General features: G+C 45.1%; 1 protein-coding gene and 1 non-coding gene across 6 annotated transcripts in view; both read left to right on the forward strand.

The window, feature by feature from the left end:
- Nucleotides 1-21,389, forward strand: part of IGF2BP2 (insulin like growth factor 2 mRNA binding protein 2) — a 189,150-nt gene that overhangs the window by 28,702 nt on the left and 139,059 nt on the right. The gene's annotated exons all lie outside the window — the stretch shown is intronic.
- On the forward strand, nt 12,388-12,545 carry LOC136380165 (U1 spliceosomal RNA). Its single transcript, XR_010746859.1, has one exon. It is a non-coding gene; the product is annotated as a U1 spliceosomal RNA (small nuclear RNA).

A 21,389-nucleotide genomic window follows, 5' to 3' on the forward strand; every position in this document is an offset into this window, starting at 1 on the left:
CACCTGTGTATTTGTGATAGTGGCTTTTATTCCATCTATTTTTAATTTATACTCTAATTTATTATAAGACAGGGCTTAGAATTTATCATCCCTTTTTATTCTACTCATTAGTCTTTTTCTTTTAGTCATTCTACTGGTAAAGTCATTAGTTAGACTTAAACTAGTCCAGATAAGAAATAGAAAGGATACCACTTGTTATCACTAACTGAGGGCGTGTCTTTTTTGTGTGCCCCTTTCTCCGTTATTTCCTGAAGCTAATGTGTTATCTGACGTGTGAGATTGGTGTTCTGTGTGTGAATGGATAGAGGACAGAGCTTGCAGCTTTTAGAAAATCTTTTATATCTTTGATAACACCTATATTAAAAGAATACATATATCATCTCTTTTTGTTTACTTTTGATATCAGGGAGAATACCAAACTGAGTGTTTAGATTCTCAGTACCAAAATGAGTTAGGGTTTTTGGGTTTTTTTTTAAATTTAAGAGGAGGGGAGATAGACAGACTCCTGGATGCTCCCAACTGGAATCCATCTGGCAACACCCTTCTGGGGCCGATGCTCTACCCATCTGGGGCCATGCTTGTAACCGAACTATTTTTAGTGCCTGAGGCAGAGGCTCCATGGAGCCATCCTCAGTGTCCAGAGCCAACACTTGAATCAAGCCATGACTGTAGGAGGGGAGGAGAAAGAGAGACATAGAGCAGGGAGGGGGGGGGAAGGGGGGAGAACCAGGACACTTCTCCTATGTGTCCTGACTGGGAATTGAACCCAGAACTTCCACAAGCTGGGTCGACATTCTACCACTGAACCAACCGGCCAGGGCTGAGTTAGACTTTTATTCTATCTGTTGTGTTTGGGGAGGGGGACTCAGAATTGGATATCGTCAAAAACCAATAAAATAATCTGCTTTTTAACAGGATTGGCTATAATTTGATGAATGATTTGTCTGTTTATACCAGTGGTAGTCATCCTGGTCCCTACTGCCCACTGTTGGGCATTCCAGCTTTCATGGTGAGCGGTAGCGGAGCAACCAAAGTATAAATAAAAAGATAGATTTAACTATAGTAGGTTGTTTTATAAAGACTTATTCTGCCAAACTTAGCGAAAATCCGACATAAAGTACTTGGTAAGTAATTATTATTATATGCTTTAACTTGCTGTAACTTTGCTTTATAAATTTTACAAAGTAAAGTTACTTCCCTACTTTATAAATCACCATTACTGTGGAACCGGTGGGCGGTTAGAAAATTTTATTACTAACAGAGATACAAAAGTGGGTGGTAGGTATAAAAAGGTTGACTACCCCTGGTTTATATATTCAAACAGATGGCAATTATAGCAATATCTTCAGTAAGGTGGAATTCAGTATACAGAGGTACATCTGGGTTTAATCAAGTCCAAAATAAAAGATACAGACACTTCTGTCTTCAAATACTCAAATGATCCATACATATAGGAATACCACACCATCCCCCAACTTTTCTTCTCATATTTTCCCATCCTAGGAGACCCTTCATGGTCAAAGCTGCACTTCCTTCCTTCTCTTTCCTGCCACCTCTGCCTGAGCAGCTCTGAGAGAGAGAGAAGGGGAATTAGGAACATGGGAGCTTGTTCCTGGAACCATAGCATCTCTGTTAGAATTTCTGTAGAAGTGCTTTTGTGGGCATAATAGGTTATATGATACTATAAACTTATAGTGTCTAGTTCGGATACTTAAGTGCATTTTATTTTATTTTATTTTTTTAATTTTTTTATTATTATTATTATTATTATTTTTATTTTTTTTATTTATTCATTTTAGAGAGGAGAGGGAGAGACAGAGAGAGAGGAGAAACAGAGAGAGAGAAGGGGGGAGGAGCTGGAAGCATCAACTCCCATATGTGCCTTGACCAGGCAAGCCCAGGGTTTCGAACCGGTGACCTCAGCATTTCTAGGTCAACACTTTATCCACTGCGCCACCACAGGTCAGGCCTTAAGTGCATTTTAAAACCACCATTTTATTAAGTTTTCCATGGTCTCCTCTCTTCCTATTTTTACAGTCTTACCAAAGATGAACCTTCTGGTGAGTAGAGAGGTCCTGTGAGAGTTGGGCCTTGAGGTGATGTCAGCTCACACTGATGCCCACCTTAGGGATAGGGGCTCTGTCTTCTGTATCTGTGTGGCAGCAGCTACTGGTCCTGTGCCTGGCACAGAGGACATGAGCCCCTCCCCACACGTGCTGAATTAGTTTGGATTTAAGAGAAAGAGGATTTTCATCCTTGTCAATTCCTCAAAAACTGTCTTATATCAAACTCTTCATCACACTGGAAGTGGGGCATAAACTTGCATTTATTTATTGATCTTTTTATTTACTTATTCACCAAACATGTATTGGTCACCTGTGATGTGCCAGTACTACCAGGCATGGAAAGCATAGCAGTGGCCCAGTCGAGTTCCATTGCCTGCTGTCCTGGGGCTTACAGTCTGGAGGGCAGAGAGGACCGGGTCGGGAGGGCTTACAGTCTGGTGGGCAGAGAGGACCGGGTCGGGAGGGCTTACAGTCTGGTAGGCAGAGAGGACCGGGTCGGGAGGGCTTACAGTCTGGTAGGCAGAGAGGACCGGGTCGGGAGGGCTTACAGTCTGGTGGGCAGAGAGGACCGGGTCGGGAGGGCTTACAGTCTGGTGGGCAGAGAGGACCGGGTCGGGAGGGCTTACAGTCTGGTGGGCAGAGAGGACCGGGTCGGGAGGGCTTACAGTCTGGTGGGCAGAGAGGACCGGGTCGGGAGGGCTTACAGTCTGGTGGGCAGAGAGGACCGGGTCGGGAGGGCTTACAGTCTGGTGGGCAGAGAGGACCGGGTCAGGAGGGCTTACAGTCTGGTGGGCAGAGAGGACCGGGTCAGGAGGGCTTACAGTCTGGTAGGCAGAGAGGACCGGGTCGGGAGGGCTTACAGTCTGGTGGGCAGAGAGGACCGGGACGGGAGGGCTTACAGTCTGGTAGGCAGAGAGGACCGGGTCAGGAGGGCTTACAGTCTGGTAGGCAGAGAGGACCGGGTCGGGAGGGCTTACAGTCTGGTGGGCAGAGAGGACCGGGTCAGGAGGGCTTACAGTCTGGTAGGCAGAGAGGACCGGGTCGGGAGGGCTTACAGTCTGGTGGGCAGAGAGGACCGGGACGGGAGGGCTTACAGTCTGGTAGGCAGAGAGGACCGGGTCAGGAGGGCTTACAGTCTGGTGGGCAGAGAGGACCGGGTCGGGAGGGCTTACAGTCTGGTGGGCAGAGAGGACCGGGTCAGGAGGGCTTACAGTCTGGTAGGCAGAGAGGACCGGGTCAGGAGGACCGGGTCAGGAGGGCTTACAGTCTGGTGGGCAGAGAGAACCAGGCCAGGAGGGCTTACAGTCTGGTAGGCAGAGAGGACCGGGTCAGGAGGGCTTACAGTCTGGTGGGCAGAGAGAACCAGGCCAGGAGGGCTTACAGTCTGGTAGGCAGAGAGGACCGGGTCAGGAGGACTTACAGTCTGGTGGGCAGAGAGAACCAGGCCAGGAGGGCTTACAGTCTGGTAGGCAGAGAGAACCCGGGTCAGGAGGACTTACAGTCTGGTGGGCAGAGAGAACCAGGCCAGGAGGGCTTACAGTCTGGTAGGCAGAGAGGACCGGGTCAGGAGGGCTTACAGTCTGGTGGGCAGAGAGTACCGGGCCAGGAGGGCTTACAGTCTGGTAGGCAGAGAGGACCGGGCCGGGAGGGCTTACAGTCCGGTAGGCAGAGAGAACCCGGGTCGGGAGGGCTTACAGTCTGGTAGGCAGAGAGAACCCGGGTCGGGAGGGCTTACAGTCTGGTAGGCAGAGAGAACCCCGGTCGGGAGGGCTTAAAGTCTGGTGGGCAGAGAGGACCGGGTCGGGAGGGCTTACAGTCTGGTAGGCAGAGAGGACCGGGTCAGGAGGGCTTACAGTCCGATAGGCAGAGAGGACCGGGCCAGGAGGGCTTACAGTCTGGTGGGCAGAGAGGACCGGGCCAGGAGGGCTTACAGTCTGGTGGGCAGAGAGGACCGGGTCAGGAGGGCTTACAGTCTGGTGGGCAGAGAGGACCGGGTCGGGAGGGCTTACAGTCTGGTGGGCAGAGAGTACCGGGTCAGGAGGGCTTACAGTCTGGTAGGCAGAGAGGACCGGGTCAGGAGGGCTTACAGTCTGGTGGGCAGAGAGGACCGGGTCAGGAGGGCTTACAGTCTGGTGGGCAGAGAGGACCGGGTCGGGAGGGCTTACAGTCTGGTGGGCAGAGAGGACCGGGTCAGGAGGGCTTACAGTCTGGTAGGCAGAGAGGACCGGGTCGGGAGGGCTTACAGTCTGGTGGGCAGAGAGTACCAGGTCAGGAGGGCTTACAGTCTGGTAGGCAGAGAGGACCGGGTCGGGAGGGCTTACAGTCTGGTGGGCAGAGAGGACCCAGGTCAGGAGGGCACTTGCCAGGTCCATGGTGGAACTGCTCTCTAGAAACCACTGCTAGTTTAGAAATACATAGACTGACTTTGAATTAACCTCTGTTACATGGCAAAATCTCTATTCTTGCCTTAATTATCAGTAATGAAAAAGTGACTTCTGTAATTATTCAGAATTTTTCTTAAAAATAAAATAAGATTATATGGGCATTTGCTTTTACATAGTCTTTGTTTAGAGAGTAATTCTTATCTACCTCCTTTTTAGATAAAGTCTGAAATAATAATCTTAGATGTTTAAAAAAAGAACCCTTTTCAGATGTCTTGCTTGTAAATTACTCATTTTCTGAGTTTTCTGTTAAGGCAAACTATCAGTTTTTCTTGTGCCTGGTAACTAATTTAGTTGCATATTGGGTTTTTTTTTGTTTGTTTAGTTGCATATTGTTTTTATTCATAGCTCCCATTCTTAGGTAAAATTGAGCAGATTTTTTTTTAAGTGAGAGGAGGAGAGATAGACAGACTCCCGCATGCACCGTGACCAGGATCCACCTGGCAACCATGTCTGGGGCCAATGCTCTACCCAACTGGAGCGATACTCACAACGGAGCTATTTTTAGAACCTGAGGTGAGACTCTGTGGAGCCATCCTGAGCACCTGGGACCAACATGCTTTAATCAATTGTGCCATGGCTGTAGGCAGGGAAGGTGGGGTGGGGGGAGAAGCAGATAGTCGCCTCTCCCAGGTGTCCTGATTGGGAATTGAACCTGTGACTTCCACATGCCCGGTCAACACTCTACCTCTGAGCCAAATGACTAAAGGCCAAATTGAACAGATTTAATGGTGAATGGCTTCAGCTAGTTTTACATGGAAAAAATATATTAAAACCATAGGAAGGCCCTGGCCGGTTGGCTCAGCGGTAGAGCGTCAGCCTGGCGTGCGGGGGACCTGGGTTCGATTCCCGGCCGGGGCACATAGGAGAAGCGCCCATTTGCTTCTCCACCCCCCCTCCTTCCTCTCTGTCTCTCTCTTCCCCTCCCGCAGCCAAGGCTCCATTGGAGCAAAGATGGCCCGGGCGCTGGGGATGGCTCCTTGTCCTCTGCCCCAGGCGCTAGAGTGGCTCTGGTCGCAGCAGAGCGATGCCCCGGAGGGGCAGAGCATCGCCCCCTGGTGGGCAGAGCGTCGCCCCTGGTGGGCGTTCCGGGTGGATCCCGGTCGGGCGCATGCGGGAGTCTGTCTGTCTCTCCCCGTTTCCAGCTTCAGAAAAATACAAAAACAAAACAAAACAAAAAAAAACCATAGGAAGAGGGTCTGGCAGAAAAATTCACAGTATATCTAAGGTATGCCTGTATTGATAACCAGGATAGCAAGAAGAGGAGACTCAGAGTCTCTGTCTCTCTACCATCCCAGAAAGATTTTTGCACAGCAAAGGAAACCATCAACAAAATGAAAAGACAACCCAATGAATGGGAGAACATATTCACCAATGATACATCTGATAAGGAGTTAATATCCAAAATTTATAAAGAACTTATGCAACTCAACACCAAAAAGAGAACCCAATTATAAAATGGGCACAGGACCTGAGTAGACTTTCCTCCAAGGAGGACATACAGGTGGCCAATGGACATATGAAAGAATGCTCAGTGTTATTAGTCATCAAGGAAGTGCAGATTGAAACCACAGTGAGATATCACCTCAGCTGTTAGAATGGCTGTCATCAATAAATCCACAAACAAGTGGTGAGGAGGATGTGGAAAAAAGGAAACACTCAATGCATGATTGGTGAGAAGGTGGATTTTCCGCTGTGGAAAGCAGTATAGAGTTACCTCAAAAAATTAAAACTGGAGCTGCCTTATGATTCAGCAATTTCTTTTCTGGGAATGTATTCGAAGAAACCTGAAACACTAATTTGAAATTAGTGTTTCAAACTAATTTCAGCCATACTAGGTGGTGGCCCAGTAGATAGAGCAGTGATGGGCAATCTTTTGAGTTTTGTGTGTCAAAATTTGCCAAAAAACTGAGCATAACTAGGGTGGTGTGTCACTTTAAGAAAAAATCCCATAATTTCACGATATTTATAGTTTAAATAACAAAACTGTGTAATTGTAATATATAACTGTATTTAATAAACCAAAAAGTAATTATTTAACTTACCTGCTTAGTGACTTGTTCATCTGTCAGTTGTTTTCTTTTGTTGGTCTTGATATTATTTAACTTGTGTGGGGTGCCGTGAACTAAGATAAGTGAGGGGGAGGGGGAATTCTTTAATTAACCTGTCTATTAGTGACTTTTTTGTTGCTGAATTTCATTGGCTAAATCTTCAGTTGAAGGTTGGTATTTTGTACACTTCAAGCCCTAGCAAGCGCTACTGACGTCATCTGTCAATTTGTTTCTTCTGTTGGTTTTGCTATTATTTAACACTGAGAATAAGGTCTAGCAAAAATACGTAGAGGGAAAAATTGTGAGTAAAGCCATTACTATATTTTTCAGGGTGCTAAGAGTGTCTGGTAATCAGTTCCAAGCACTCCAAATTTCCTGTTCATAGTGGCACTCCTCTTGATTCTCCCAGTGGCACCTTTCCAGAGTCTCAAGCTTTGACCTCAAGTCGACAAACACCTGAGCCCAGAAGCTGTCTTGAAATTCTGCAGGTTGCATCTTATGTAAATTAAGATGGCTGCCGCTATTTCTAAGGCAGGAAACGGCACCCATAGCACAGGCCCTGCCTCTCCCAGCCTCCCCCTCACTTAACTCAGTAATGATGGTCAATTAGAAATCCACGACACCCCAGAACAGTAGATTGGATGATGGTTGCTGTGGTTATGTGGTTGCTGGTAATGGTGATCACAGGGCCCCCAGAGATGCATCACCTGCGGCATTCCGCTGCTCTCTGCTCCGCCGGCCGGAAGTGAGGTCGAAGATCCCCTAACGGCCTAACCGGAAGTTAGGCCTAACTAGATGCTCTGTGCTGGAGTTCTGTTGTTTTGGTCTACAGACCTCTGGCACAGAGTGAATACACTACAGCAAATGTTTTATCCTCGGCTACTGCACCTGGCCGTGCATTAGCCGAGGATGAAACATCCTTCTCGGTATGCGGCCCCATACTTCTCTGGTATGCGGCCGCATGTCATCGAAAATGGCTGCGCGTGTCAGTGCTGACACGCGTGTCATAGGTTCGCCATCATGGGGATAGAGCGTCAGCCTGGGATGCTGAGGACTCAGGTTCAAAACCCCAAGGTCACCGGCCTGAGCACGGGCTCATCCAGCTTGAGCGCAGGATTGCCGGCTTGAGTGTGGGATCATAGACATGACCCCAAGGTCGCTGGCTTGAGCAAGGGGTCACTGGCTCAGCTGGAGCCCCTCCTGGTCAAGGCACATACGAGAAAGCAACTAATGAACAACTAAAGTACTACAACAGTGAATTGATGCTTCTCATCCATCTCCCTTCTTGTCTGTCTGTCCCTGTGTGTCTCTTTCTCTTTCTTGATAAATAAAAAGTAAAAAAACCCCAAAAAATATATGCATCCCTATGTTCATTGCAGTTCTTTACAATAGCCAAGATTTAAAAGTAGCCTGAGTGCCCATCATTAGATGAATGGATAAAAAAGCTGTGGTACATTTACACAGTGGAATACTACTTGGTCATAAAAAAGAAGGAAATCTTACTTTTTGCAACAGCATGGATGGACCTGGAAAGTATTATGCTAAGTCAAATAAGCCACTCAGAAAGAAGTACCATATGATTTCACTTATGTGTGGAATCTAATGAACAAAATAAATGAACAAACACAATAGAGACAGTCTCATAGATACAGAGTATAGACTGACAGCTGTCAGAGAGGATGGGGGTTGAGGACTGGGTGAAAAAGATAAAGGGATTAAGCAAAAACAACAACTCATAGACACAGGCAACAGTGTGGTGATTATAGGAGGCAAAAGGGGGGCGAGGAGAGGTAGATGAGAGTAAAGGGATAAATGGTGACGGAAGGAGACTTGTCTTGGGGTGGTGAATATACAATATAATATACAGGTGATATGTTACAGAACTATCGATATACACATGAAACCTATGTAATTTTAGTAACTAATGTTACCCCAATAAATTCAAGAAAAATTTTAAAAAGTGACAGAAAGGAAAGGTAAAAAAACAAGGATACAAAATCAGAAAGATCAAGGGTGATTGGGTCGGTGGCTAGGTTGAAAGAAAGTAAACATTTCTTCTTGTTCTCTTTGTGTTGCAAGGTTTCTTTCAATAGGTTAATATAATGTACAGGAGCAATTGGAAGGTGTTACATTCTCAGCAGGTCTCTTAAAGCTCGCTATTATATAGAGCCTGAAGTCACTTTTCATGAAAGTGATGAAAATTTGAGGTGGTGGAAGGGTGAGTAGCCAGTCCACGGTGAGCTGAGGAGCTGGCTACCTTTAGCCTACTTTCTCCGGGACGGTGCACTTTATCCTTCCAGGTCAATCAGCAGTCTCAGCCCTGTATTAACATTTTTAGTCACAAGTGACTGGAACTCACTTCATCTAGCTAAAGCAAAAGGGGATAGCGATATATATATAATATATATATAAAATCTTTTAAACAAACTGGGATGAGCTGGTGAAACAGGTTTAAGGACATTCAGAACCAGGGGTTTGAATGCAACTGTGTATCTGTTTGGCTCCTGCACCCTTTTTCTCCAACCTATTGACTTATTCTGTGAGTGTGGGTTTTTTTTTCTCTTACTGAAGATGGACTTTCTCTACATGAAAGATAGTCCCAGTGCCAGTCTATAGATATTTTTACTGCCTGTGGTCTGGGAGAGAACCGGATCCTTTTACCCCCTAATTTAAGTTTTAAAAATCCCAGGGAAGACTTCTGATTGGCCTGGCTGAGGTCATGTGGCTGTGACAGTTGAGACAGCCAAGGGGATGAGGTATGATGGCGTGGCTTGTGTCCTGAGCCCAGGGAGGAGGTCACAGATACTGCCCCGAGGGGATTGTCATAAACAGGTGGCCACAGCAGTTTTTTCCTTTTTTTTAGTCCACGTGGGATTCTGTTTCAACAACTAGTTAAGATTCTTTTCTTAACTCCTTGAAAATCTTTTCAAGTTTGTTGTTGTTATTTTGGCCAAGTTATGGACTTTATACCCCATTAAACTTTAGGTTCCTTTTAAATTTTACTCTGTGTTTTTGCGAGAATGCACACTAACATCCTGTGCTATAGTATGATCTTGAGTTACGGTTACTGAATGAATACCACTGGAATAACTTTTGAGTCATGAAATTGTAAAACTTGAGCAGTGAAAGAAATCCTGGATTGTACCTGCCTTCGATAGCCTCACAGATATTAGGGGATCTCCTAAACACAAGAAGCCCAGAGATAAAGGAGGGTGAGCAGTTCTCAGTGTTGGGCTCTGTTCTAGGAACTGGAGAGTGGGGTGAAACATACAAAAGGTCCTTGCCCCTCTTGGACCTCACATTATGTAAAGAAAAATCTTAAAGAAGGATCCAGATTTCTTTGATTTTTGGCTAAAATCATATGTTTAAAGTATACCTTTTTTTTTTTTTTTCATTTTTTCTGAAGCTGGAAACAGGGAGAGACAGTCAGACTCCCGCATGCGCCCGACCGGGATCCACCCGGCACGCCCACCAGGGGTGATGTTCTGCCCATCCTGGGCGTTGCCATGTTGCAACCAGAGCCACTCTAGTGCCTGAGGCAGAGGCCACAGAGCCATCCCCAGCGCCTGGGCCATCTTTGCTCCAATGGAACCCTGGCTGCGGGAGGGGAAGAGAGAGACAGAGAGGAAAGCGCAATGGAGGGGTGGAGAAGCAAATGGGCGCTTCTCCTGTGTGCCCTGGCCGGGAATCGAACCCGGGTCCTCCGCACGCTAGGCCGACGCTCTACCGCTGAGCCAACCGGCCAGGGCAGTATACCTTTCAAAAATGGGCTGACCTATGAATGGATCTGAAGCTCTGTTAATATGTAGATACATATTCTTCTTCTTCTCTTCCTCCCTCCTCCTCCTCCTCCTCCCCCTCCCCCTCCCCCTCCCCCTCCTCCTCCTCCTCCCCCTCCTCCTCCTCCTCCTCCTCCTCCTCCTCCTCCCTTTCCCCTCTTCCTCCCCCTCCTCCTCTTTCTCCGAGTGAGAGAGGAGATAGAAAGACAGACTCCCGCATGAGCCCTGACCAGGATACACCTGGCACAACTGAGCTAAATAGTGCTTGAGGCAGATGCTTCACTGAACCATCCTCAATGCCTGGAGCCAATGCACTTGAACCAATCGAACTATGGCTGTGGGAGAGGAAGAGAAAGAAAGAAGGAGAGAAGGGAGTAGGGGAGGCTTGGAGAAGTAGGTGATTGCTTTTCCTTTGTGCCCTGACAAGGAATCAAACCCAGGACATCTGCATGCTGGGCTGATGCTCTACCACTGAGCCAGCCGGCCAGGGCCTCAATATGTGTCTTTGAATAATTACTTAGGAAGCAAAATTAATGATTAGTAAGTGTTACTTGTTGAGCAGATAAAATCTTTGACAATGTGGTATCTGTTGGAGAAAATAAATAGAAGTTCTTGGTGGTGAGAATGACAAAGAACTCAATATTTTCTTTGGATCTGCAAACTAGGATCCAAATCTCAGCACTCCAGTCGCAGACTTTGTAACTTGGGCAAGTTGTAAAAGCTCTTGTCAACTCCTGTTCTTCAGCTAATAAATGTCCTTTTTTTTTAATCTACTTTATATGTTTTTTGGTGAGTATTATTTGAAAGTTAAATAGTTCATTTTTTAATGACATTTTTATTGTGATAAAATACACATAATATAAAAATTTACTGTGCTAATATATATATATGTTTTTTTTTGTATTTTTCTGAAGCTGGAAACAGGGAGAGACACCCAGACAGACTCCCGCATGCGCCTGACCGGGATCCACCTGGCACGCCCACCAGGGGGCGATGCTCTGCCCATCTGGGGCGTCGCTATGCTGCGACCAGAGCCACTCTAGCGCCTGAGGCAGAGGCCACTGTGCTAACATTTTTAAGTGCAGTTCAGTGGTATCAAGTACTTTCATATTATTGTGCTACCATCACCATCCATCTCCAGAACTCTTTTCATCTTGCAAAACTGAAACTCTGTACCCATTAGACAATAACTACCCATTCCCCTCTCTACCCAGCCCTTGGCAACCATCATTCTACAAACAGTTACTTTTTTTGTAAGTGGTAAGATCTCAAAAAATGTTAGCTGTTATCCCTCTAAATCAGGAGTCAGCAAACTCTAGCCCACAGGCCAGCGTTGGCTAGTATCTTGTTTTGGTGTAGGGTATCTTTGAACTAAGAAAGGTTTTTATATTTCTAAAGGATTATACAAACAAAACAAAAAATAAGGAAGAATGTGCCAGGAGACAGTATGTACCCCCATAAATAGTAAAATATTTACTATGGGATCCTTTAAGAATTCAATTTTTAAAAGTGTGGGTATGTGTGAATGTGTATGTACATACCCTTCTGGATGTCTTATGGGACTTAAATAAACATCTACCCAAGACCATGAATTCTCAGTGGGGCCCTGTTGCCCCTAGGGAGTGAAGTTTGTCCTTGGAGGGGGGCAGTGAGAAATCTTAGCTATGATAATGAGTTGCAGCCTTTCAAAGGGCCACAGTATGTAAACAGATATATAGTATATCTCTGGTATTAAAATTTCTTGGGTTGTGCAATTAGGACAAATACCTAGTTAAGCTCCTTAGGAAAAAATGTTTGAGAACCACAACTTGCCCAAGACCGAATTCTGGAAGGCAGGATATGTGTTTTATTAGTCCTCTGAATATATTAGCTTTTAGTGGAGGATCTATGTTCTTCAGTGGTTACATTTGTTACAACATAGCTAAGTGAACGAAATCTCTGATCTAGTTCAGTGGTCCATTCAATCTAGAAATTGCTTGCACAGCAGATTCTACAGCCCTGGAAGAAAATTTTTTAAATTCTTTTTAATCCTTAAGAAGTTTGTCAAAAGATACTTTCCTGACAGGAGATACCATGATCACGAAGGTGATCTCGCCAGGGCGAGGCTTATCCACTGCACTCCGGATGTGCGCCCCTGCGATTTCCCCAAACGGGGGAAACTTGACTGTATAATTTGTGGTAGTCGGGAACTGTTTTAAAAAATTTTGTCAAATGATTAATCTCACTCTGATACAACAGGGAGCCACTTATTGCTTATTAGATAAGAATTCTTACTTTTTCTTATATTTGTTACTGAAACAATAAAATGAGTGTAGGTGTTTGAGTGTAAAGACCTTTAACCCTAAGCCTCCATCCATATAAGGCTTCTCACAGTCATGTCAACTCTGTATTGAAAGGAAAACACAGATGTATCATTATTTTGCCTGAAAAATAACAAATTTGAATAGGAGGCCACTGAAATGTCAAGAACTTGAGTCATCCTGGTGTCACCTCAGAGGCAAGGGCTGCGTCTTATGTTCCTGTGTATCCGCAAGCACATGATTGGTGGATGTGTTTCTGGTACTGGCTGTACTAGCGATAGTTCAGCACGTCTCATTGTACCCTGGAGTTCTTTCTCATGCCAGTGTTTCTTTACCCCAAATTGTTCTCAAAGACCCATTCCCGTGGATAGGTACCCCATCTCACATTAGTCCGCAGTACCAGTTAATCTTTCCGTCACTATTGCAGGGTATGAGGATGCCACACAGCAGAGCATTGTGCCAGCAGCATCTACTGCAGTAGTCCCCAACCTTTTTTGGGCCACGGACCGGTTTAATGTCAGAAAATATTTCCACGGACCGGCCTTTAGGGTGGGACAGATAAATGTATCATGTGACCGAGACAAGCGTCAAGAGTGAGTCTTAGACGGATGTAACAGAGGGAATCTGGTCATTTTTAAAAAATAAAACATCGTTCAGACTTAAATATAAATAAAACAGAAATAATGTAAGTTATTTATTCTTTCTCTGCGGACCAGTACCAAATGGCCCACGAACCAGTACCGGTCTGCGGCCCGGGGGTTGGGGACCACTGATCTACCGCACAGGGAAAGTCTCCGTTGCCATAACTAAGGCTGACGTAGCTGTGCCTGCCCCATGGTTGACGTAGAATATAGTAGGGTGAGGGTGCTGCAGGGACAGTGCCAGGGACCCAGGCCTCCTGCTGGGCTGGGCTGGGAGCTGGGAGTGGGACCCGGGGAGAAGGACCTTCCCTTCCAGCCCAGGCCCTGAGGGAACAGCCTGGAGACCCGGCATGCCAATGTTCCTCGAGCGGTCCTGGCAGCGTGCCCCGGGGAGCCGCCAAAGTGAACATCAGCTCTGAACATAGAACTTGTCTTCTGTTAACATTTCTGTGTGTCTTGCAGTGTATCCCCCATATAGCTGTCTGCTTTAATATAAAAGTATGAAAACTATTTTAAAACTTTACATGGAATTGATGTTCTATGAGAACAGTTCTGTGCTGTGAGCCCCCGTGTGAGTCCCTGGGAAGACTTCCGTCACAGATGGAGGAGCCGAGCTGGGCTCCTGGTTGGACACAAACAGACGTGAGTCACTTTGGTCAACCAGGCCTTGGAAGTTGAGGTGTTTTCACATAAAGTGATAAAAACCAAGAACCAGGTGCAGAAGCAGTGGCCTGTTGTTAGCGTGACAAAGTGACAGCCCTGTTAGAATCTAACTGTTTTATGTCCTTGAGTTTGTAACCACCTGCTGGGTTGGTTCTCTGGGAACTCTCTGTCCTGCCCTCAAGGACGAGATTTCCACTTACTGACCGTGGTGATCACCGCAAGCCTGAGGCTGCCTGTACACCTGGGGTCCTCCAGCCCTGCAGGGCTCTGTGCAGCCCCAGAGAGGCCTCCCACGGTCACCTCGCTGAGGCCCAGGCTGAAACGAGGCCTCCTATGACCATCTCAGAGCAGAGGCGTCAGTCTGTTTTCAGTAAGAGTCTAAATGTTCAGAAACCTGTATGTGTGAGGAGCACAGCTGCTGTTCATGGAACGAGAGGGTCCTCTCTCGGTTTACAAGCATCTCATGTGTCTCAAATCTGAATCAAATGTATGACAGCCGTTAAGCTCATCATTTTCCTTTTATCCATAAACCTTCCTAAATGGCCTAGTTTCACCATGACATTTTAGTGGAATTAAACTTGAACCAAAAATTATGTAATTAATTACAACTACTAAATGAGTCCAGCCTGTAACTTGATAACACAAGGCCCAGAGCTGACAGGTGGCTAATCTCTACTGCATACCTTCTTCATATGTGTTCCTTAAGATTGGGTTTAAAACAACAATCACAACAACACTTTTGTTAAAAATCTCAAGTGGGTGCTATTTGGTGACCAAGCTAGAAAGTCAGTGACTTAGAGCTGCCAGCCCTCAGTCTAAGGTCCTGGTCAACCTTCATGGAGGCTTCCCTTGTAACCCACGAGTCTTGTGCTTTGACATATTCTCGTCACTGTGTGGACACAGTCATGCAGCTATTTTCAGACAAGACCAGTAGCTGTGCCCATTAATTTACATTCTGAGTTCCTGGTGATGAAATAAAATTACTAGAAATAACCATTTTTTGATGATCATCTTGTAAGTGCCATGGTGCAGTGGAGGCTTCTTTTTCAAAATTAGTGGGTAGTAATATAACTTTCTATATAAATGAATGGGAACTTTAAACACATGGCACCTTATAGAAAGCCATGACCAAAAGGTTAATTCCCAGCAGAGAAGGCCAGTAAAACTTACTTCAGGACTATTTGACCCTGACTGGTGATAGTGTGGTGGATAAAGCATTAGCCTGGGACCCTGAGGTCTCAGGTTCCAAGCCCCTAGGTCACTGGCTTGAGTGCAGGGTTGCTGGCTTGAGCGTGGGGTCCTGTCTCTGGCTTGAGTGCGGGTCACTGGCTGTGCTGGAGTCCCCTGGTCAGGGCATGTATGAGAAGCAGTCGGTGAACAACAGAAGTGCCACAACTACGGTTTGATGCTTCTCATCTCTCACCCTTCCTGTCTGTCTGTCTCACTAAAAAAATGAAAAAAAAAAAATCTGAAGCAGACATTTGGTGTCACTGGCCTAGTGGTGTGTCAGTGTGGTAACGAAGAGAAGGGGTAGATTTTGGAGTCAAAAAGACCAATGCTAGAAATTAGCTGTGATCTTAAGCAGATTTTAAACATCTTCAACCAGTTTTTACTCATCAGAAATAAAAAGGGAGGGCTAATAATTCTCTGCATCATTAAAAGTTCCCGGCACATGAAGTTCCTGGCACACAGAGGGTGCCTTTAGCAGTGCTCTCTATTGGGGCGACTCTTCCACGCTTCCCTCCCCTAAAGAAGCAGGAAAGGCTTGTCTTTCTCTACTGAGTCAGGGTTTAAATTTAGCAAGATCCCAGAGTTAACACATGTATGTTTTCAATGGTTATGGGAAATATGTCTAATATTTGAAATGAGCTGTACATGATTCATATTTTTTAAACAATATATACTGCCCCATTCTAATATATATATATATATATATATATATTTTTTTTTTTTTTTTTTTTTTTTTTTTTTAGGCAGCTAATTCATTTCTTAATCATATTATGAAATGCCAGGACCTTACCCCACAAATGCAGCCCAGCTAGAGCTCTTCACAGAGCCTTTAACACTTCAGACCCACTAACCTCATTTTACACATTTCCTCAGAACAGGACATATGTGTGCACACGCACAAACGCACACACATACACACACAATTTATGACCCAGCTTTTGGGAACGATGTTAAAACAAACAAAGTTCTTAGAAAGTGGTGAGGTGCTTAAAATAGTTGGATTTTTAAATGGTTTAGGAGCTTTTCCCATAAGACTTAGTGCTTGGTGCTATAAATAGAGGCGTGTTTGTAGGTTCAGAGTAGTGCCTAGTTCCTCTTAGTCACAGTGAGACTCAGGAAGTCAGTTGTATCATTTTGATATCTAAGGACTACTGTGAGCTTTTAACCTCATCAACTCCAAACAAACAAAAAATTAACTTTATAAAGCCTATAAGTCAGATTGAGAATACATATTTTACATGAAAAGCTTCCAGATATCTTGTCACTGTCCTTTATTAAGGACAATTCTATTCTCTCCCTTCCCCCATTCCCTAACACTATTTCCATTGTCACTAGGATTCTCCTAATGGACTGTAATAACTGTTAGAGCTGGCAGATGGGTACATAGTATCCATCTACTTTTATATCATTTTAAAAAATACAAATTAGAACAGCCACATTAAAAAAACTGAAAACAGCTGGAATTCATCTTTTTTTCTATTTTCTATTTGGGATAGGGTGGAAGTGTAATCCCCCCCCCCCCCCCCCAGGCTCATCTCCTTGGGCTGTTCAAGGCAAGGTATGGGAAAAGAAAAGAAACTCAAAATAAATCGCCAAAGTGTTCATATTTGAATTCTAAGATTTCTCCTGAGAGTTTTCAATCTGTACCTCTCTAAAAAACTGCCTATACTTGTAGATAAGTATCATGTTTATGGAAGCATGGTAAATATAACTGAAATACAGGATAACTTGGAATCCCAGAGAAGTAGCCAAGTTCTGATTTTGCCACTTACTGGCTAAAGAGTATTTGGCACATTGCTCAACCTCATGAGCTGTTTCTTCAGCTTTATAATGAGGATGATACATACTCTGCCTAGAGGTTTTTTTTAAAGCTATTAGTATACATGGGTTACACATTTAGCTAGTGTGCATCATCATCTGTTGAACTAGGAACCCGGGATATGCAGCAATAGAAACAATCACGTGTATAACTTCTCACTTAGCTCAGAGACAAATGAAGGGGACACAAAAATACACAGAAACACAAGCATGCCACTCTGAAGACATTTTTAAATAGAGCAAAATATGCCCAGTATCAGCTGAATGCATGTGTTGGAAGAAAACAGAAGTGGTCTGTGCAGCTTGTGAAAAGTCTTGAAACGTTTTATCACTCTTTCTGTAGCCTTACCTGACCATACTTTCTTTACATAAACTCATTATATAGCTATTTAAAAACAAAATTTTTTCTCCACAAGTGATACACGAATTCACTCTCCTTTTGCTACATAAACAAATAGACAAAACATTATAATCCCCTTTTACTTCCCACCCCTAATTCCTGTCCCCTTTATCTGGTCCCAGATGCAACCCCTTTTCCTTCTGGTATCTATCCGTCCAGACCTTTTCTCTTCCTTTGCACAGGCGTCTATGTATCTAGAGACAATGTATAACGTTGCATTTGCTTTTCTTTTGTTTTAAACAAATATTGTTTTACTAAGTGGAACATTCTGCTGCAGCCTTTTGAACCTTGACAAGATATCCTGGAGAACGTTCCATGATCTGGCTCATTTACTTTAAGCTCGGCTTGCTGTCCTGTACCAGTTTGCTTCACTCTTCACCAATTGATGGACAGTTAGGTGGTTTTCAGTTCCAAGCAGTGCTGTGATAGACACCTTTGTAATATCATACTTGAGCATATACATGGATATTTCTCTAATGTAGGTAATGAAAGGTAGAATTGCTAGGTCATAAATTATGTACCTTTAAGTTTGAGTAGTTAATGGCAAATTGTCCTCCCAAGTAAAATAACACTTTTTCACACTTCAGTTTCTTGCCCTGATCCTCTGAACCAGTTAATTAAGCAAAGCTGTGCAGAGGACAGTTATGGCAGTCTGAAGCAGATTAGTGCTTCTTAAACCTTAATGTGTAGACTAATTACCTGGGGATTTTGTTAAAATGCAAATTATAACTCAGTAAGTTTGAAGTGGGGCCTGACATTTAGCATTACTAACAAGCCCCCAGGTGCTGCTGCTGCTAAGCAGGGGCTGCACTGGGCAGAGGAACCTGGGCGCACATCTCTCTCCAGCTGGTTTCTCCATGTTGCATGGAGGTTACCATTTGCATGGGGGGGGGGGTCCACGCATTAACTCATGTACAGGACTGTGTTTTCAGAGAGAGCTGTATTTTGCCATAAGCACTTGAGCTCTAGCCCTAGAAGTCTTGACTTTTCAAGTTCCATCCTGTGAACACAAATGGCAAAGTGTTGATGGTTGTTGGAGCAGTGACGGGTACATCCTCGTTGTACTATTCTCTACTTTTTTTTGTTCTTCTTTTTTCCCTCTCTCTCTCCCTTCCTTCCTTCTACTTTTTTCTTCTTTTTCTTCCTTCTGTCTTCACAGGCCCTTTACCATTTTTTGTAATATTGGCTTGATGGTAACAAACTCTTTTCCACTTTTATAGAAGTACTCATATAAAATGTTAAAATATAAGAAAGATCCTTTGAAATTTGAGTTGCTTCTAAAGCTTTTCTGTTTGGTACATGCTGCTATGCCTTTCCTAGATATCCTCTGATAGATCATTTGGAAGTATTTTAATTAGTAGTATATTTTGGCTTGTGTGAGGTTTTTTTAAGGGAGAAGAGGGGAGATAGATTCCCTTATGCGCCCCGACCAGGATCCACCCAGTAACCCTGACTGGGGCCCATGCTCGAATTAAACAAGCTCTCCTCAGCATCTGGGGCTGATGGGTAGACCAGTCAAGCCACTGGCTACAAGAGGGAAAAAGAGAGAGAAGGGGGGAAGCAGATGGTCACTTCTAGTGTGTGCCCTGACCAGGTATTGAACCTAGGATGTCCTCACACCAGGCTGACGCTCTAGCCACTGAGCAAACCTACCAGGGATGACTAGTGTGTCTTAATGCTAATATATCCACATATTTTTATATATGTAAATGTAACTGAAAAAGCTTTGTTCCATATCTTCCTGCCTTAGCAGCTGCAGGCAAATCTGCATCCCTCTCCCCCACCCCCAAGCCTTCCTCATTCAGAGAAAATGCCACAAAATATCACGGACACCTGTTAGTGTGTGATGATTACAGCATGTTAGTGTGTATGATAGCATGATAGCGCTGGAGGCACTTGGAGGCCCTCTGGGGTCCAGCTGCCCCTGTTGACTGATTGGTAGTTGGTTACTTGAAATTTTTGAGCAGGACATGAGGTCTTTTCAGGATTCAGCAGAAAAAGGTTCTGTGATTAACTAGCAATGTCTGTCAAGGTGTGCTGGATTGGAGAATGACAGTACACATGCTATGTTTTGGTTAACCATTGGCTCAGTTGAAAGCCTTATTTTACAGTTAAGAAAATAAGGCACAAAGAATTGATCTGCTATAGGTCTGCAATTAGTGGGAAAGCTAGTACAATAATAACTAGATATCCTGAGTCCTAATCCAGTTCCTTTTCTGCCATTTCACTCTGACAATTGGAATCTAATGATGTGAAAGATTATTTGCACGTAAAGCAGCTTGGTAGAGGAGGAGTCATTCACCTTTTAACTGAATGTTCTTGGACAAATCAGTTAATTCTGATGAAAAGTATAGTTTCTTCTTATGGAAATAAATGGCTGTACTTTTCCTTTGATTACTAGGAAGCTCAGAGCCAAACTGGCAACTCTACTGTAGCAACTTTATAGGCCCCTTTGGTCTGCATAATTGTATTCTAATTCTACTTTTCCCCCAACCTGCTGTCTTGACCTCCTAATCTAATACCATATTTTCTTGCTCTGATATATTTGCTTCATTTTATTTTACTGTTTTATTTATTTATTCACCATAAGCTGCATCAAATATTTATGAAACAGATGGCATATAGATGAAGAACATGGGAATATTAAAAAAAATTATTATTGACAGGACTGATGATGAAAGTAGTGTCATAGTTCTGAGAGAATGTTGGTGGCTGTGGTGTTTTTTTTTCTCTTCTCCCTAGTCCTCCTGTCTTTCTAACCCAGGGGTTGGGAACCTATGGCCTGTGAGCCAGATGTGGCTCTTTTTTTTTTTTTTTTTTTTTTTTTTTTCTGAAGCCGGAAACGGGGAGAGACAGTCAGACAGACTCCCACATGCGCCCGACCGGGATCCACCCGGCACGCCCACCAGGGGGCGACGCTCTGCCCATCAGGGGGCGATGCTCTGCCCCTCCGGGGCGTCGCTCTATCGCGACCAGAGCCACTCTAGCGCCTGGGGCAGAGGCCAAGGAGCCATCCCCAGCGCCCGGGCCATCTTTGCTCCAATGGAGCCTTGGCTGCGGGAGGGGAAGAGAGAGACAGAGAGGAAGGAGGGGGTGGGGGGTGGAGAAGCAAATGGGCGCTTCTCCTATGTGCCCTGGCCGGGAATCGAACCCGGGTCCCCCGCACGCCAGGCCGACGCTCTACCGCTGAGCCACCCGGCCAGGGCTATGTGGCTCTTTTGATGGCTGCATCTGGCTCGCAGACAAATCTTAAATAAAAAAAATAACGTTAAAAATATAAAACATTCTCATGTATTACAATCCATTCATTTCCTACCGCTCATGTTCATGGTTGCGGATGGCTGGAGCCAATCACAGCTGTCCTCCGGGACAACACCATATTTTTATTGGATAATGCGAAATGTACACGGGTCGTTGTATGGCTCTCACGGAATTACATTTTAAAATATGTGGCATTCATGGCTCTCTCAGCCAAAAAGTTTCCCGTCCCCTGTTCTAACCAATCCGTCTTAATCACCTCCACCACTTTGTCTCTCTCCCTCCCTTCCTTGCTCTCTTTCTCTCTCCCTCTCTATCTCTCTCTCTCCCTCCCTTCTTCCCTCTCTTTCTCTCTCCTCCTCTATCTCTCTCTCCCTCCCTTCTTCCCTCTTTCGCTTTCTCCCCCCTCTATCTTTCTCTCCCTCCTTCCATCCCTCTCTTTTTCTCTCTCTCCCCCTCTCTCCCTCCCTCTCTCTCTCCCTCCCTCTCCCTCCCTCTCTCTCTCCCTCCCTTCTTCCCTCTCTTTCTCTCCCCCTCTCTCTCCCTCCCTCTCTCCCTCTCTCTCTCCTCCTCTATCTCTTTCTCCTTCTCCCCCCCCCCCCAGCTTTGACCACTCCCCCAGCAGTGAAGGGCCTTCCCTCCCCCCCCCCTGGCTTTGACCACTCCCCCAGCAGTGAAGGGCCCTCCCCCCCCCCCCCCCCGGCTTTGACCACTCCCCCAGCAGTGAAGGGCCCTCCCCCCC

Source organism: Saccopteryx leptura, chromosome 8 (assembly GCF_036850995.1).
Source record: "Saccopteryx leptura isolate mSacLep1 chromosome 8, mSacLep1_pri_phased_curated, whole genome shotgun sequence".
NCBI lineage: Eukaryota > Metazoa > Chordata > Mammalia > Chiroptera > Emballonuridae > Saccopteryx > Saccopteryx leptura.